Source organism: Sprattus sprattus (genome assembly GCF_963457725.1).
Source record: "Sprattus sprattus genome assembly, chromosome: 2".
Lineage (NCBI taxonomy): Eukaryota > Metazoa > Chordata > Actinopteri > Clupeiformes > Clupeidae > Sprattus > Sprattus sprattus.
The window spans coordinates 38,220,247-38,240,480 of record NC_137921.1 but is presented as its reverse complement, the minus strand read 5'-3'; positions in this window follow the sequence as shown (position 1 = coordinate 38,240,480).

The following is a 20,234-nucleotide window of genomic DNA, read 5'->3' as shown; positions in this document are numbered from 1 at the left end:
TGTTTATATGTGTCAATGGCAGTAAGTTTGTGTGTGTGTGTGTGTCAAGTGACAGACTGCCATGATGCTCTCGAAACTTTCTCTCTCTCTCTCTCTCTCTCTCTCTCTCTCTCTCTCTCTCTCTCTCTCTCTCTCTCTCTGTGTGTGAGAGAGAGAGAGAGGCATCATAGCTGATATGTAGGTCACATTGCTGGAAACAGCTACTGTCCTCCTTGAGCATATTAGCCAACCCTGCTCAGGAACTAAGAACATAAACTTACTTCAAATTGGCCAGTATGATGGCACCCTGTCGAGGCTGAAGCATCAGTACCCCACTGTGGGCAGCAGCTCTGTGGGGAGGGCCAGTATGATGGTTCTAAAAATGTATCCCATTCCTTTGGGTGATGATCATCATTATTATCATAATCTTTATTACGAAGTTATCTCATTTGTGAGAAGGTAAAATGTCTTAACTACATAAAATGTAACAAATAACTAATATATCGAAATGTGTAAATTCTTTGAATGTTCAGATTATAGTTACGGGCCTAGCAGGAAAGTACAGAAGTCACCTATTGTTATTGTCATGTACTACCAGTTTTCAAATGTTAAGTTTTTTTTTTTTCAAAATTGTTATAACCAACAAAAGTAGTGCATCACTACATGATCACACTCTGCAGCTTAACTAGAATGGACTATATGTCTGAACTCATTGTGTGTATAATAACCACATAAAGAGTTTTCTCTGCCTCTTCACCGGCTAACTGATATTGGGGAAATCGGCATAAATATGAAAGGAAAATAAATGAAAATAAATATGTAAAAGTGATGTAAACCTTGACAGCTAGTACATGTTCATAAAACAGAAGCTGTTGTCTATACAGAAATGGGGTCAAATAGACGCTATAGCACACTGAATTTTCTTAAGCAATGTTTAGATTTGAAAAACTTGTCATATGTCGTATGTTTCAAGTCACGTGGGGGGCGCCACGACCAAAAAAATAAATAAATAATAATCTGGGCCGCTAAGCGGTTTTCTATTATCTACCATATCACTGTGTGGGGAATTGGCAAATTGGCGCCCCCTGCAGCTGCAGGCGCCCTTGCTTGCGCCCCTGCTTGCTAAGAAGGTGGCGTCTATGTTTGAAAAGCGGGAAGGGGAGGGAGCGCGGGGGAAAAGTTCACCTCTGGGTATCCCAACTGGAACGGACAAGTGGGGGGACGGGGGGATCCACTGTCGTCAGTCACCAGGGGCGGATTTAGAGGCGGGACCAGGGGGCCGAGGCCCCTCCTCTAATTTGATTGGCCCCTGATTGGCCCCTGTTCTGCCAATCACCTGGCGAGAAAGCCAAGCGGAGAATTAAATGATCACTGCTGCAGTTCCACCCCTAAACTGTTGGTGGCAGTGCGCCGGTTGCGTCAATACAAGTGAATAGAAGAAGAAGCGTTCTGTTCTGAATCTCAAATGGTGCACTTGTACCCAGAGGTTACACAGAGCGGGAAATCTACTGTATGGAGATATTTCTGCTTAGTAGACTATGCAGATTCTAATTAGGCTGTTGGATATGTCCAATGTAAGAAGTGTGATGTTTTAATGAAATATGATTCATGCAACTCTCGTTCTCCACAACAACATGGATTAAACCTCGATGGTTAAATGTAAATAGTTTCAGAACGACTGTCGGCTTGCAAAAAGATCTTCAATGGTAAGACCTATCTGTTGTGCCTCCGCTGGGGTATCATAAAACGTGAGTTTTATTAAAGCATAGCATGTGTAATGTGTAGCTATTTCATTCCGTTTGTTAACCTTTCCTGCTGTCTGTCTCAGAACGTAGTTGGAGATTGCAGGGGAGTAAAATGCTCCACGGCCGAAGTAGATTAGCCTACATGTTTTTGACTTCGGGGTTAATTCCCTGTCCTTTACGTCTGCTGCTGGTTAGTAATTACAGACAGCAGGAAAGGTTAACAAACGGAATGAAATAGCTACACATTACACACGCTATGCTTTAATAAAACTCACGTACTGGTTAACACTGTTACAGCACATAAATGTTTGTCGCTACTGTCCAAACTATGCGTAACCGTTGTCACTTCCCGTACGTGCTCTTCTTAAAGGAGCCGCATCATTTTACTAAACGTTCTTGCAATGTGAATCATTTATTTTAATATGCTTATTTGCCTTATTGTGCACGCTTGTGCGTTTAACAACACTTGTTTGTGTGCGAGAGCATTTAGCTGTTGATGCCCCCGTTTAACAAAGCCAGGCTATTCATAAAAACCGTCAATGTGGCATTAGTAGCTATGAACAGTTGAGAAATTGATTCCGTCGGGCTCAGTTCGGATTCGAAAAAAAAATAATTTGAATGGCTGTCGGACTCGGTCCGGGCTCGGTTACTATTCTGTCGGACTGGGCCGGGCTCGGACAGAAAAAATCGTCCCGATCCATGCTCTAGTGTGTGTGTGTGTGTGTGTGTGTGTGTGTGTGTGTGTGTGTGTGTGTGTGTGTGTGTGTGAGAGAGAGAGAGAAAGAAAGAGAGAGAGAGATAGAGAGAGAGAGAGAGAGAGAGAGAGAGAGAGAGAGAATATGTTGTTGTATATTGGCCTACAGTTAAAAGCTGTTGCTATCTTTTTTTTTGTGTGTTTTATGTGCCCTTTATGCACACTGAATTAAAACATATATATATATTACAATTACTGATTCATGATTTTTTTATTTCAGTTTCAAAAGGGATACTGAGTTATTCACTGTTGCTTTTGGATAGTTGACTAGAAGTAGATGTTCTTTACTGTCAGTATGTGTGTATTGCCTTGTCGCAAATTGATGTTTATTTAAGCAGCGTCATCACTGGATATCAGATGGTGATGACACTGTTGGCCCCTGAAGGTTACATTTGGCCCCATTGTGGCCCCTGCTTCAGAAAAATCCTAGAACCGCCACTGCCGCTGCTGTCTCTGCCTCTTAAGAGCTTGCAGCCGCCTCTGCTGAGCCCGCTGCTGTCTCTGCCTCTTAAGAGCTTGCAGCACCCAGGCACCGCTGACCCAGGCGCCCCAGGTATGCCTGTCCCAGAGGCCCCAGTCCCAGGTATCACAGGTGTCTCAGTCCCGAGTGTTCCTCGTTTCCGGTCCCAGCTATCACAGGTGTTCCCGGCCCAGGTGTCCCTAGTCTCCCGGTTCCAGGTATCCCAGGTGTTCCTGTACCCGGTGTTCCTGGCCCAGTTCCCTTTGATGTCTGGTCCCTTCTGGGTCCCAACCTCCCTGCACCCTTAGTTCCTTTGCCGCTTCTGGCTCAAGCAACTGCAGCACCCTCTAACCTACTCACCCTCCCTTTTAAATATTGCCGTTGGGGGAAAGCTCACAATAGGAATAGATGTCTTTCAATTTTGCAGTTTAGCTCAACGTATCCTAAAACACAACAGTTAATTCTTCTGAAAATTACAAAATCTAAAGAAATGGATTATATAATCAGGAAATTTCATTAGATGGTGATGATTTTTGACAAACATACTCTTACGACAGATAGAGTTTCATTGTATTAGTGATTTATAACATTTGATGAAGGAAATATCAGTGCATGCAAAGCAAAAGTGAAACAAATAACTATGGTAATTGATGGTGGTTTCTACGTTGGTTGCTAGGGAAGTCCTGTTGTTGATATGGTGGGGTTTTGGTTGTCACTATAGAGGTTGCTAGGCCATTTCTAGAGCAGGTATTGTGGTTCCTCGGTGTCAGAGAGGAACGAAAGGTGATAGCGAGGGAGCAAAATGCAGTGCTTTATATGTTGGAGTTGAAAATAGTAAAAATAGAAAGAAAGAAAAAATAGATGGAATAAAGCGTGAAGACAGTGAAGATGAAAAGGAGATAAAATAGTGATACACAAACATGTGAAGAGCGCGAGAGAAAGAGGAGATGAGATAGAGATGGAACATAAAAAGAGGTAAAGAAAAAGAGAAGTGATTTGAGTTGATGATGCAGCAGGAGAAAAGGAGAGATGATGAAGCATAGAGGGATGGAGGGATAAAAGAGTGTAGGGAGTAAAGTTGGCAAGAAGGAGATCAAATTGAGTGATACAAAGATATGTAGAGTAAGAAAGAGAAGCAAAGCAACTTGTCAAGGACAACTGAGGAACAGACAAGAATTAGTGTGCCAGGTGATCAAATTATTAATGGTCCGTTTGTTATTATTTTATTCATCACCTGCCTTTGACATTCATTTGCATGCAGTTTATAAACATTGACTCCAGACCAGTCACTACGTAAATGTTTACACTCTCAGACAAGGATTTAGATTGAGGTCTTTGAAGGTGACAATGATACAAACTGAGGCGTCAGTTGGTAGACAGGAGAATTTTCACACTCTTGGGTGGTTTGAGGGAACCAGGCCTCAAGGTCGGAAAACTTGCTGAATGAGTCCTGTTCAAGTAAACCAGTGGGTGGGCTGCTAAAAAGGAGATAGAATGACGCAATGTGAAACAACCAGTGCTTGCTTATTTGCATCGATTCTTCCAGCCGCAGATGCATGGCGTGTTTTTCAGAGATGATGAGATACCAGAGCAAATGGCGTGCAAATGAGGTTAATTGTGGAGTATATAGCCTGATGATGTTTTGTGATGTTCAGTCTCTGCTAAATGTATGAAGTCGTATGCTTTCTGATTTTATGGTAGGGTTGGGGATTTATTTTAGAAGCATTTTAAGTATATTTCTATGACAGTCACAGGGCTGTTAATCGTGCTCTATTAGCTAGTGCGTGCTAGCTAGCTAGAGTGTAAAGGCCATTTAGGAGACACTGAGTGATAGCAGTAAACATGACTTTATCTTGCATCATCAATGGACTAAAGAATTATCTACATCGGTAGCTGACAAATCAGATTTTGCCATGCCAATTTTTAGTCAGGGATACCCCTAAAATTTGAACAAAGGCAGAAACACAATTTGACTAGCTACTTTAGTAGCCTACTAACCATGGCTGTCCAGAGACAGGTTCTTGCTATTCTGTGGCCCTGCAATTAAAGAGCTGTCCCTGGGAGCCATCATAAGCAGTCAGAGAAACTCCTGTGGGGGGTCACCCTAATCCACTGCACCCTCTGCCAGCATGAAGTCACCCATTGATCCATTAATTCAACACTAAATTTAGCCTCTGGATTGAAACTTCTCCTGGCAAAGGCTTTGCTTTGCACCATCCATTATGTTTTCAGTATTCATTTATCACATTACTACTAGGTGTCTCTCAAACTCAGAGTTGATGCTAGAGTGGTCATTAGGTTTTCAGATTTAGTCTAGAATAACAACACAACAGGAAACCTATTATTATACCTTTATCTCCCTCTGGAACGAAATACTGTTTTCTGATTGGCTAAAGGGGTGTACATTAAGTTCGTGGAACCGCACACCTTGGACGTAGTAGAAAAGTTAAATTGCCGTTCCATATCAATGCTCTTGAATGGTTACCATTGACAACCAACGTAATGTTTATTTTTTGACAGCTAGGATAATTCGAACAAAGATGGCGGCGTGTTGGGAGAAGTTAGTGGGAAATGTTTTATATGAATTAAGCTATCTACACGACTTTTTATAGGTCTAAATTGACTCGGTTAGTTGTTTATGTGCTACACGAATGTTGCAGAGTATTGTAAGTCTTAACTGAAAGTCTCGAATATTATTTGTAGGCGGCTGCTAACGCGTAGATCAAAAACCCATTCAAACAGATAGTAGCTCACACGGCTAGCTCGCCGGCTCGATTGTGAGCCTTCGACCAAAATCATCAAACTTGACCTCCCTGTTGCTCTGTCCAACTTCACCATCAACGGAAACGTGGAGTTCAACTTTAAATAGTAAAACCTTATGAACAACACCTTTGTCCGTGTGTCCGTTTTACAGAGGAGAGCTCATGAGTGTCACTTTGCAGCAATGCCCGGGGAAACTAAAGGTCATATGATAAGACCAGTTCCACGCACTACTTTCTCACTACTTTCTCTAACGGGAGCACTAGGCTTCAAATCAAGAATTCATCAGGTTATTATGCATATTAAGTTTCCTAAAGATAACGGAAATTCTAAATATAATAATAAATACATTTTTGGATGTTGTAAACGGGAGATACGCGGGATAACGGCCTCCGAGCTGTGCCGTTCTGCAAAGTTAATGGACTTCGCGGAGCAACACCACTCTGCTGAGCGTCGCGTCATGTCACACAACACTCATAGCGTGGCTTAGGCTGTGTTGTTCTTTTATGAAACATATCCATATGTACATGACGCTGTTCTTCACTTAATTTTACGTCAATCACATATGCTCAAAATGAATAAGGGCAGCAGTCTTTTGCAGCAAGTCAACAAACTTCAAGTTGATAAGTTAACTTGAAATTAACAGATTGATGCCAGACCCGTGATTGTATTGTCAAATAATGAGAAAATTCTGCTGCCATTAACAAAGAGACACCATTTGCATGATCTTGGGCCAGGACACAATTCAAATTGTTGAATCAAATTGTAATACAACATGCTGTAGCCTAAAATAGACCTAACGAATGAAAATGTCTGTCCAGTAAAATCTGCATATACTTTTTTAAGTCTGTGTCAGTTCTCACCTGGTAGGCTATTAGCATGTATCCTGCGGGTGATTTGATCACAAGTAGACAGCTCTAAGTAGTTCACACCCAGGGGCGGACTGGCCATCAGGGACACCGGGGAAATCCCTGTTGGGCCGACGGGCTTGGGCCATAGACATAGTTACGTCAATCTAAATAGCGTGAAGGCGGAATATGTGCGCAGGGGGAGGGGCACAGCGGCAGTTACAAACATGAGAAAAGGCGGTACGGGACTGTAAAATGTTTGGGAACCACTGCCTTACGCCACTGTCCCGGGCCACTTTTTCCCCCGAGTCCGCCCCTGTTCACACCTGGCATTAAAATGTGTCTCCATATCTGTCTGAGCAGAGACATTATAAGAGGAGACAAATCACTGACAGGAAAATGAATGGGGGAAATAGGAAGGAATCCTTGACATGGTGGATTTGTAACTGGAAGTCCTGTCCTGTCCTGTATTATAAAGAAGAATCACATTGTCGGAAATGCATTACAAACGTTTCGCCTTGCCTGCCCTTTCTGTTCATTTCCACTGTTGTCATAGTAATAGCCACAGAGTGAAATGTTGCTCTTTTAATGTCTGTTTGACCATCCTATGTGGAGTTATGAATACCTCCCCATCCAATTAGAAAGGAGCCTGATCTTGTTTGCCCAAAACATCTGCTAGGAGGCGTTGCTATACTAAATCTGCACTCCAGCATCGGCTAATCAGAGATGCAGCTTTGTAATTTGCATTGTCCAGAAGCACAGATGGTTAAGGCAAAGAGCATCTGGCTCATTGATTACTTTAGTCTTGAAATTAGTAGGTTTGGAACAGTTTTGAATGACCATTGAGCATTGTTGTACCTTGGTTTAGCCTGTTGACCTTGTTAAAGGGGTTGGTTGCAAGAGTTCAGAACTGTCTAGATTGCTTTGATGTGGAAAGGATGTAAGACACGCGCTTAATCATTTGAGCGGATGTGTGCATAGTTATCAGCAATGATGATCTATGTGTCTTTGGACCTTTAGATGTTTAGGCCTGCTATGCTGGTGTTGAATAAGTAAGAAAACACAGCTTCCAGTGGTTCCAGAAGTTTCTGCATACTCTACAATACATTTTCATGGGTGGGTTGGTTGGTGAGATTCCACCTTAGGTGATGAGGTAATCACTACTGTGAAACTCAAGAACCCTCAAGAAGCTAGCTCATGTTTTCCAGGTGCTGAAGGCTGAGCAGGAAGCTGATCAGAGTCTCAGTCGGGGCCTTCGGTGTGTGGCTGGACCAGTACTGCAGCTGTGCACAGTTAGTGAAACTTCTTGCCCTGTAGGCTGTAGGGCTTCTGATAAGTGTATGCAGTGCGGTGACTGCAACTCAGTTCTCCCCCCGTTTAAGGACAAGGTGTCAGACCTTGAGTGTTTTCCATCTGTGGTCATTAGTCTACTCTATTGCCATTTCAAAATAGTTAGTTTAGTGGAGAATTCATATGGTGAGCTCAGGCAAGGTAAAACTACAAGAGAACACTCTTGTAACCAAGAGTTTTTTCAATCAAGTGTAACCAAAGGTAAAATTGGATAATTGGTCAATTTAGTGGTTAATGTTGTAGGTTTCGGAGACAATATGTCTTCTTTCTAGAACTAAAAAGAGGACACATTGTCACCCAAACCTACAAAATGCTAGTATAGGCTAGTTGTTCACACATAACCAAGAAGATCTTAAACTTGACAGAACAGCAAATTAAATTAAGCACTTTTACATTTAGTTACAAGAGTGTTCTCTTGTTGTTTTGCCTTGTCTGAGCTCACGATATAAGTGCTACTATACGGTAGATTACAGTGTCCAGCTGGGATTTCAAAATTTCATAGAATGTCCAGGCACTTGTACATTTCTGTAGCTTTGATTTTGTATCTTTAAATGAATGAATAAACTAAATGAATGATTTTGAAAATCTGGTGCAGGCTCCTTTCATATAACACATTTAAATGTAATGCGGCTTTGATTATCAGCTGTTATATCATTATTACTTTTTTTCTGACGGAAATTTACAATGAATGCAGTGACTCATTGGTGGTCGAAGGGGTTTTGCTGAGCAGATGCACCAGATGCCTCAGCATTAAGAGGAAAAAAGATAATATCGCATTCCGCAGGACCCTAAATATCCTCTTCCCTGCATCATGACCTTTATGCCGCGGAGAGACTTAATCACGTTAAGCCTTGAGACATTTCTGATGAAGAGAGGTCAGAGAAAAAGTGAAAGAAACTGTTGATTCCCAGACAACAATGTTTTGCATAACATGCCATACACCCCTGTTGAAACACACTGTTTAAATAAGTACAGTTTCTAGTTTTACAAAACATTTTGTATCCTGCAGTACAATAATACTATTACTGACTCTAAGTCCGGCCACATATTATTAAATAATAAAGAGTACTGAACAAAACCAGTGTGACTGTTGAAACCATTCAAACATAAAGTTTCAACTTTATGGTATTGTTCCACTGAAATCTATTTCAAACATTAACGTAGTGCAATAAAGACTGCGTAATCTGTCCAAAACAGTCTAGTTAATTGAATTGCACATTCCAATTCAATCTATTACATTTCTTTACATTACAGTTTAATTTCTTAGTATTTCGAGTTATCTATCAGCTAAATTGTAGGCAAATGGTGATGAGGACAAACTGAGGGTGGCTATTTAGTTGAGTGTAGGAGATACACACAAATTCAGTACACTAAGACTAGCTCAAATGTTCCCCCCAAAACAAGCATTATCTCCACTGCCATGTTTTCAAGCACAGTTGGAACAGGAAATGACTTCCACAAGTTAGAGTTGAATGAAAAAAAGCATCTAAATGAAAAGCCATCTCAATGAAAAGCCATCTAAATAAAAAGCCATCTAAATGAAAAGCCTTCTAAATGAAGAGCCATCTAAATAAAGAGCCATCTAAATGAAAAGCCATCTAAATGGAAAGCCATCTAAATAAAAAGCCATCTTAATGAAAAGCCATCTAAATAAAAAGCCATCTTAATGAAAAGCCATCTAAATGGAAAGCCATCTAAATGAAGAGCCATCTAAATGGGAAAAAAAAAACATCTAAGAAACGCCATCTAAAACTAGTGCAAGGTGATAAAGATTTCTCCATCAGAGGGAAGAGGTAGAGGCAGACTCTGGTCAAGTACATGCTGTGTGACCTCACTCTACCAGTGGGAACTGGTGTTGGAGAGAAGAAGATCTGGTTATTAAGGGAAGACAAGTGGGATATTAGTCTATCAGTGTTGACTAGCTTTCTGTCACTGTCTAGGGGTATTCAGTTTGCGTGTGACATGAATTCATGATACACAAAAAATGCTTACCAGAGCAGACAAATTCTTAAAAGTGGAGGTAACTTTTCTTATTGACCATGGATGATCCTGCCAGTTTAAAGCAAAAATCATTCAAAATGTGACCTTTTGCACTGCCATTAGTCCAAGCCCTCAAACTTGTTAATTTATTAATTTATTTGAAAAATGTATGTCTTTCTCCTGCTGGCAACAAAAGTATGTCTCACTGTGTTTGGGAACTAAATGACAAGTATGTTGTGTAAAGATCAATGCAACTGTGCCCCCATCTGGTTGATTAGCAGAAGTCACTAATTATAGTATCACTTTACTTCAATTCAGTTTAATTTTAAAAATGCTTTATCTCTAGGCGCTTTACAGAACCCAGAGCCGGAACCCCCTAGAGCAAGCTCTAACGCAAGTGAGACAAGAAAAAAATCCTTTTTTAAAGGAAGAAACTTTGAACAGAACCTCACCTCTGCTAAGAAGGGAAGGGAGGAGAGAAGGAGAAGAGAGATGCAGGAGAGTCAGGACCAAACAGATGAATTCATAGACATATCAGAGGGTAAAACATATTAGCACACATGCAGCATATGAACATGATACACACATGATCCCGTGAAATATAACAAAAGGTATCAGGTGCGGAGTGGGACACAAAAATCCACGTGACAATTCTGACTGAACCGGCCCACCACCGGCCCACAACGTGCCAATTTATATTTTTGGTCATGAAAGTTATGTAAAGTCTCCCGGTCGTCCCGATGGCCACTCCGCCCCTGAGTGTGTGACTACATTGTGTTTCTTTGTTAGTTTGGAAATGGGGTTGAAGAGAAACCTTTTTTTTGTTATGTTAAGGAATAATAGGCTGAATTGGCATCAGAAAGTGCTGTTTTGTAACTAACATGTTACACTGTTCTTTCAAGCCAGGCAAAATACCTGAAGTTTGGTGGAGGACCATTAACTCTCTAGTTTACGAGTAATTTGTTCAAGTATATAGGTCCAGTCAGTGTAACGGGGGACTGTCTTTTCCATTTTCTTCTCATTTTCAATGGTCCATTAGTGTTGAGGGTTGAGCAAAGCATATTTGTGACATCAACTTTTAGTAGGTCAACATGAGGTGGGGTATGTGCTTGTGCCATTTCCTGCACCTGGTGTTAGAACTGAGGCGAGTGCGGCTGGTAGTTTTGACACAAACTCTGCTGTAGTCTTTTCAGATTAAAAAAAAAAACGGAAGTAGATTGACTGCAGTGGTGGGCAGAGTTCTAATTCCATATTGTAAGTAATTAGGTGATTATCAAATAGGACTTTCATTTGAGGTAGAATTATTTGATGGATTATTTCTAAACCATATTGTTACGTAATACAGGATCAATAGTGTGGTTACAATAATGAGTGAGTTGTTAGGTTGGCATCATGGTAGTGGTTGCAAAAATATTGCTTGGGTAGTCATGGTGGTTGCTATGGTAAATTAAATGGTTGCTCAGCTGGTTGCTAGGGTTGTCATGGTGGTTGCTGTGATGTTTGCTAGGCTTTCATTATGGTAGTGGTTGCTGAGGTAATTGATGTCATTGCAAGGATAGAGCTAGTAGTCCTCCTTTTCTGCCATGCTGATGCATTGTGTTGCCAAAAGCATAGCAGGATGATCTTGGATGTTGGAAACCCACTAAGTGGTTCTCTGCTGACGTATTGCTTTGGTGTAAGAGAAACGCTAACTTCAACCTATATACTGTAAACCTTGTGTGATGTGTTTAACTGAGGTGGTTGCTAAGATGTTCCCAGGGTAGATATGGTGGTTGCTAGGGTAATTGATCGATAGAGAGAGAGAGACTCTTAATCAAAATAAAGATATTGAGGAGTTAGATGTTATAAGATAGAAAAAAAATAATAAAAAACAGATGTGATTGTGAGAGAAATATAGAAAGAAATGAAAGTAGATATTAAGATAGAGATGAAGAAATAAAGAGTCAGAGAGTGGATGAAAAACAGTGAGTGAGTGAAAGAATGAGCGAATTGATGAACAGAGTAATAGAAATAAAAATGGGAAATAGAGTGAAAAAGAGTCAGGGTGAACAGAAAGAGTAAAGATGGAAAGAAGGAGAACAAATTGAGTGATTCAGAGAGATAAGTGTGTAGAGAGTAGTTGTAGAGGGATAGACAGATAGAAAGATACAGAGATAGAAAGAACATATATTGACAGGGAGAGAAAGAGAATCATTGCATTTCAATAGGCAGGTGCCGATCAGTGGCGTGTCCAGACATTTTTGATAGGGGTGGCACCAGTGGGGCACTGACGTATGCAGGGGTGGCATGAAGTGTGAGCAGGAGCGCCTGCGCAGACATACACTCACGTATGCACACACACACACAACAAAAATACACACACACACCCAGGTGTCGGCATAGCATTAATTTACCATTAGGCCTACCCAGAGATTAATGTGACCTCTGGTGCTGCATAGACTTGCTGATGGCCTTGTCGTCTGGCTCATATTCAGTGAAGTGAAGCTTCATGCAAGCATTGAGTCTTTCATAATTTAACCGCGAGCGCAGGTTCGTCTTTATATTTTTCATATGTGAGAAAGATTTCTCACATGCATAAGTGGAACCGTGGTAACCATGGTTAACACAGCAATACTAACATGTTGCAATGTGCGATATGCAAGGGCGTCAGTTTGTTTTTAGAAGTGGTGGGGACAATAACCATAAGCTGGAGTGTGGTTTGAAAAGTGCTGGGTACCCTTATGTAAGCTATTCATCCATTCAACGTTGCATTACAATATGCTCTACAGTGAATTGTCAAGTGTTGAAAATCCCATTCGAACAATAAAAAATTGATAATCTCGATGTTGCCAGCACCAGCTTGCTTATTTTACCAGATCATAACGGTCTCAATTTTAGACATACCGTTAGCTAGGCTAGCTGTAGGGAACAGTACCTCATCTGTGAATAGCAAGCTAACATTTGGCAAGTCAACGCCACATCTTACCTTATCACCGTCACCAGTCGGTGGTTTTCCAAATGAAATGCAGGCTAGAGTAATTGATATTTAATAACACCTAAAACACAATTAGACTGACGGAAGAGATTGACAGAGGCAGCCACAACCTTTGCCTCATCCGAGGTATGTGGCCGATCTACCGGAAAATGGAGACAAACATACCTCCATCCGTGTTAGAAGGGCTGACTGCACACGTCACTACGGTTGCGTGCCATGTTGCGTGTATGTATGCAAATCAAAATGTATGAATCCGGGAAAAGCTGAGAACCCTTCGGCTGTGTAAGAACCAATTTTCCGGTGTTTATTAATAAGGTGGTGATATTTTCTTACGTTGAACTTCCTAAGTCCGTAAAACACATTTAAGTGAAAAAAAAAAAAAATCGAAAAATAGCTACCATGAGTGTGAAGACAGATCGCGAGGAGGAGTATAAATATTAGTCAGTGCGTTATCTTGTTATGTCTCGCAGAGAAAGCTGGACTTCTCTTGTCTTTAACGATTAAATTGAAAGTTGAATATCTAACTCCTTTGCGCCGCACGCAGCCAGGCAGGTGTGCATACTTTGAAGATGTCATTGTGCGCGCCTATCGCATAATTTACTGACTAATATTGGGGTGGCACTTGGGGTGGCCAGTCAGATTTCAGGGGTGGCCCATGCCACCCTAGGCCACTCCCTGAACACGCCACTGGTGCCGATCCAGTAGCTGTGCTCTAGGCCAGAGTTAGGGATTCAAACTCAATAATGACAGTTTATGTCCAATGACTTGACAGTGTCTTGTCACCATTATCAGTCATAAATGACAGCTCTCAGACATGCTATTAACTTTATTTACATGGACATAGATCTTATCTGGTCAGCCCATTACACATTAGTCTGCATGTAAAAATAACAATTTCACACTAATGAACCTCAATCACCTAACCTCAATCCATTCATCTAGAATTGAGTTCCCTTTTATTTTCATTCAGATAGTCACTACTGCACAAAACACATACTCATGTTAGTTTGATGTGGACATGCATTTTTTTTTTAAAAGCTCTCTCTCTCTCTTTCTCTCTCTATCTCTCTCTCTCTCTGTCTCTGTCTCTCTCTCTCACACACACACACACACACACACACACACACACACACACACACACACAAACACACACACACCCACACAGACACGCACACACGCACACACGCACACACACACACTTGAAAATATCCACGACTCATCTGTGCCCCCAGTGGCCTTATTTGGTGTAAATCTGAGTTCTGAGGGGCACTCTCCAACATGCCAGTAATTACACATGTACTGTATTGTTAAGGTTCAGTCCACGTATCTGACAAAAAAAAATGGTTTCATATCTCATCTCAACTACACCCCACCCTTCCATGCACCTGAAGCAATGTGTTGATTTGCTGGAAAAGTGTACGGCTCCGTCCAAGCCCCTTTGTATGTGTCCCATTTACAGAGCTAGGATTTTATAAGAACACCAAGGGTTTTTTTGGGGGGGTAGCTCACACAACAAAAGGACAGCTAAAGGGCTGCGAGGAGTAATTTGCTAGATTGGACAAAAAAGTATATTAGATTAGAATCACATACTGAACCTTTAAAAGGAAACGCTTTTAGCATTAAACAAAGCGGCATTTAATAAATTATTGTGAATTCAGGTTTGGGCAGTCTGCCAGTGCAAACCAGGATTCTAACACCCACCCAACTATTTGTGTCTGCGGTGTAGAATTTTTAGCGTAGTAGATTGCTTCAGATCTGGGTTGCAATCCCAATCAGCCAAAACTAGAGAGGTCTGTGTCTCTCATATCTGTGGCTGATATGTTTTGCTGTGGCTCTGTAACAGTTTGTGTGTTTGTATAGATGTGAGATTGCATTACAAAAAAGTTTTATGTTAAAAGTTAATGTGATTCAAAAACATTCAGAACAGGATTCAAATAGTTACTCTGTTGCAACCACTAGGTGGTAGTGACGTACTGTAGTTTGAGCAAAATGTCCATTTAACTACTGACTTCAAAAAACAAAGTATTGTACCACTCATTGTCTCAAAAAGGACTTTTGAGTCTTCACTCTTACCCCAGACCAATAAATACAATTATAGGAGTATGACAAATTTGAAATGACAAAGTTGGATGACAAAGTCTGATATGAGTATGAATGGTTATATTTTCCAGCACATTCATAGCAAATAGTAATACTAATCATTTTTAGAATGACTTGAATCGCTAAATAAATTATGTACATGGCTTAAATAAACAAATAGTAAAACTGATCATTTTTAGAATTACTTGAATGGCTAAATAAATTGATGTACATGCCTTGAATTAGCAAATTGTAAGACTAATCATTTTAAGAATGGCTTGAATCACTAAATTAATTGATACAACATGCCTTAAATTAATTTGGGGCACAGGTTATCTTTGCCTGGGCATGCCCTGTCTTGTAAGAACACAAACCTAAGCAGTAAAACACATAAAACCACAATGCTTGTGTGAAACCCCACTGTGCTAGAGCAGTTGACATATATCTTTTTGGTCTGGTCATGGACCAAACGCCTCGAAAAACAACATATATATAAACCGCTGCAAAGAAATAAATGATTTCCTAACCAGAAAGTGAATCGGTCTGACTGATGCTGGGCATGGCAATGTGAGTTTGAAATGACTGTGCTCGGTGTAGATTTGTTCTAATTTAAGCACATGATCTTTCAAAAATTCCCAAAAGTTATATCTCTATCATCACCTCATAAAGTTTTAAATTTTAATGTTATGGTGGCCGTTGTCAGTTTATCGCCAGCATCGGCTGTCTCCACAAACTTAATCGAAAGGGGCTTGTTTGTATGATTTGTTCGCAGCTTTGAGTCATAGGCTTCAGTCTTTCCCCATTCAACTACTTTTCTTTGTGTTAAAAGGGATTGATAAAGTAGAGAGTGGACTAAAAAAACACTAACCTTTGTCATGTGTATTTCTCTCCTCACCACAACCTGTGATTGTATCTCCCCTGACCTTCATGTGTCGTATGCTCACACATCTGCAGTAGGACAAGGTACTCAAATGTCTTTACAGCTGAGAGCAAAAACCACACAAACACACACAAACACACACACACACACACACACACACACACACACACACACACACACACACACACACCCATTGAAAGAGGGACAAGCTGCAGCCACAAATACATCATGGGCACTTTTGAGGTGAAAAGGGGTCTATTTCTTTAGCACAGCTTCCAAACAGGGAGCAAAGCATGAAGATCAACAGCACCTATATTTCATTTTCAGCGTGCTGTGGAAAAGATGCAAATAGAAGTTGGTTGGTGGATGGTCAGCCCATCTTGCACTATCCTCTGTGTTGCATATGTGTGTGTGTGTGTGTGTGTGTGTGTGTGTATGTGTGTATGTCTGTGTGTGTGTGTGTGTGTGTGTGTGTGTGTGTGTGTGTGTGTGTGTGTATGTGTGTGTGTGTGTGTGTGTGTGTGTGTGTGTGTGTGTGTGTGTGTGTGTGTGTGCGTGTGCGTGTGCGTGTGCGTGTGCGTGGGTGCGCGTGTCTGCGTGTGTGTGCGTGTGTGTGCTGTGTGCGTGTGTGTGTGTGTGTGTACATTTAAACCATTAGTGTAGAAAGTTGCCACCTTCATCCTACAGCGCTGGGCCAGCGGCGACAGGGACCACAGATACAGACACAGACAGACTGTGATGTGCAGATGTGAGGGGGATCCCCGCCACATCAGGCCTGGGGAAGGAAGTCCTGGTTCAGGGGACGGCAGATAGCAGATGGCCCACCATTGTCTGTGTGTTTGTGTGATAACATCCCACTCATTTTTGGAAAGAGACTCAAGTTCCCAACAACACCCCCTCCGTCCAAACTCAGGGGGCTTCCCCGAGGGAGTGAGACTAGAGACTCTCTCTCTCTCTCCCTCTGTGTGTGTGTGTTGTTTGTGTTTGTGAGTACACGTGCACATTTGTGCAATGCACCAAACCACACCAAAACACACACCAGTAGCCATGAACACACCTAACCACAAACTAGCTTCCTACACATGACGCTGTGCTCATGTACACACAGGAAAGAAACAATCAAAGAGAGAGTGAGAGTCTTGACAGTTTAATGCATAGCGCACCACATTTCTTTCCAGAGAACCTGTTTGTTTTGTTGCTACTTTCCATGCGCTCCCCTGATCGACATGTCTGGCAGGTGCACTATGACTCAGAACCGTCAGAACGGCCTAGATAGAACACGCTTTTAAGACGGCCATCCAGCCCTCATGCAACCCTGTGGGTGTCTCCCCCTCTCTCCGAAGAATCAAGACCTCTGATCTCAGTCCAACACTCTGACACACTGTAGGTTATCTGAGGGCAGTGTTATCTGGGGACCCAGGACCTCTTACCTGAAGTTTCAGAATGTTTGTGTTTGTGTGTTGGTGTGTGTGTGTGTGTGTGTGTGTGTGTGTGTGTGTGTGTGTGTGTGTGTGTGTGTGTGTGTGTGTGTGTTTGGGTTTCCCCATGACACTTTCAAAAAGAAAACCCACAATCCCTCTGCACGTGAATTCACACTTAGCTTACCAGGAAGTAGTAGTAGATGTTTGGGGCAGGAGTAGTAAACTTAACTCAAAAATTATACATCGGCTATTCTGATTGTTTGTGTTATCATTTTCATAATTTTTGAGTTCTCTGAACTCATATTATTCCAAAATCGTAAAGGATTTAGCCTCGTCAGATATTTGTGTTTCTTTGGGTCTTTCTCAAACTAGTTATTACGCCCTTACAAGTTTTTGAAAGGGTATCTTCCTTACGTTCGAACTTCTTGCGCACGCTCCTACTGTAGAGAGAACTGTCATTGGACGACCGCCTTGCCAGTGTTGCCACTGCATTTACATTTACATCTGTGATTTAGCAGACGCTTTCATCCAAAGCGATTGACAAGGAATTTTGCATTTATAGATCATGAGCAGTTTAGGGGTTCACACTTATACACTTGGTAAGGAGGAGTTGGGAATCGAACTAGCAACCTTCCAACCTCTGAATTACTAAAGGACTCCACTACCTTAAGTCTGCTGTGTCCGTCTCTTATCACAAGAGCTTTGCAATGGTGTTCTCAACGATGTTGATGACGTCAGATACTAACATGTTTTGAGTTATCAGGCAATGTTAACTCAAACAAATACATTTCAATACAATTAAAACGTCTGCGCTTGCTCAGAAAACTAATACATTTTAAGTTGGGTCAACTAAATACCAGGTTTTAAGTACTGAATACATAATGTTAATGAGTGAGTAGAACTGTCTGGGTTTACAGTGTACAGATGTTACATTCTCATGTTTTTAAGTCAGATAGTTCTCTTTGCATCATAGAATTGAAACCAGGCACAGTGTGAGAACCACAAGTCAGTGTGTCTTTGCATCCACCCATCATGAATGACCGTAAAGTCTTACCAAGGGACAGGGTTATGATAGGGCTTTTTTATTGTAAAAAGGGACAACAATTAGGTCACACTTCATCATTTCGGAGAAAGGAGCAATATGTTTATAGTATCTTTATATAAATGTGAGCCATCACCAAGCACATTTTGTGTAATCCAAACCAGACAGTGAGTCAATGATTCATTTCACACCCTAATCCCAACCTGATGGAGATAGCATGCACTCAGCGGTGATCTGAAACCCAGTGGGAAGAAGGGGTATTCACTGACCTTCAGAAACATGGCAGCACAGCGCACACACGAGAGAAAGTGTTAATGCCTCGCTCTCCTTTGAAGTGACTCAGTTTCTGATGTCGCTATGCTTACCAAAAGTCGAGATGCATTAGAATCTCCCTCTTGCCATTTTATAGTTATAGTTAAAGTATTTAGCAGACGCTAACAAAACATTCAATGCAAAAATAGAGTGTGCCTAGATTCTGCTAGCTAAACTGTCACATTTTCACAAGCACTCAGCATGCCAGTCTTGACTGTCTGGTTTAAGTGACAGATCAAAATGATCCATATGAACCAATAACCTTTGGATCTTAAAGTAGAGATGAACTTCTAGTTTCAATTACTCTGCTTTAATTAGGTGTGGGTCCGTGGGGCTAGAATAAGTAGGTCAGTGGTTTATTGCACTGTTCAACTAGCCTGAGAGCCCTCCTGCTGCTTATCTCTACCCTCTGTCTCGGTCCCTATCCCTGTGCTTATCCACACAGGGGTTCAACTAGGGGCAGGACATGGAATTAAGGGTACTAAATGTTGTATGGCATTGCAAGATGATTTATTTGCCATGTTCATTCATGTTTCGTTTGAATGGTCTCAGTGTGAGTTGTAGTGGTCTCAATCCTGCAGCTAAATAGATTAGTGATGGAACATAATATTGATGTTTTCCTGTTCTAATTGGTTGTTTACATAGTAATTTTTGCGTGAGCATAGAAATGCTTATATGGGGGACTGATGGAGCCAAATATTGCTATTCTCCTGTTGTAACAGACATGAACTAAGTACTTACCTCATTTTGTAATATCTGACTCTGTAGACCATAACCTTGGAAATGGACTTTGTCTCACTGAGACCTGACCCATTAGCATCTGAACCCCTTCCCCCTGGATAGCCTACTTCCTGCTATGTACAACGCTTCACCCTCTGTCCTCTGTTCTCATCCCCCTGCCCCTCAAAGGACCCACTTCCCCACAGGTGAACCCCTACCTCACTGCCTCCGTGACTGAATGGTATATGCCAACTCATTCCTACGGCCAGGTAGGCAATTCTCTGAGCAACATGCTTAGAGGGTGTCTCCATGCTAAAATAATAATCAAGACAGATCTACTTCTCACCGAATCAGTAATAAAGAGTTTGAGCACATGGAAAGTCCTGTTTGCTACAATTGGCTTTATTGTTTATTATCAGGACCAACCAAGACGAGTCCATTTCTGAGGTTTGTATCAGCGTGCTATGTGTTTGTCTGTCCCATGTGGTATCTACATTGTGTGGGCCTTTGTGTGTCGATCTGTGTCATCCTGTGTGCGTCTTGGGTTGCGTGTCTAAGTTACACAACTGTTTTGATTCACATTTTGTTTTGAGCTGCAATATTATTTGAACTTGAGGAAAATCTTGCCTCACTTGTGTTATTTAAGGAAAACTTAAGTGTCTACTTTGTCTTTCGGTAGCAACCGCACATGATCTAACAGCATTATCTGGGCCCATGATAAGTAAGGATGCCTCTCGCTGATTTTTCAAGTGTTTTTTTTTTTTTTTTTAAAAGGGGAAATTGTTTGAATTGGAAAAAGGCTCAGAAATTAGTCATGCTGCTACTAAAAAGCTTTCCATTTCTTTCAAGGATTACATTTCTTTCACTGGACCGTTTTTACTCAAACTGAGATAAATTCAAACATCCACTCTCAGTTCTTTTATTTTGTTA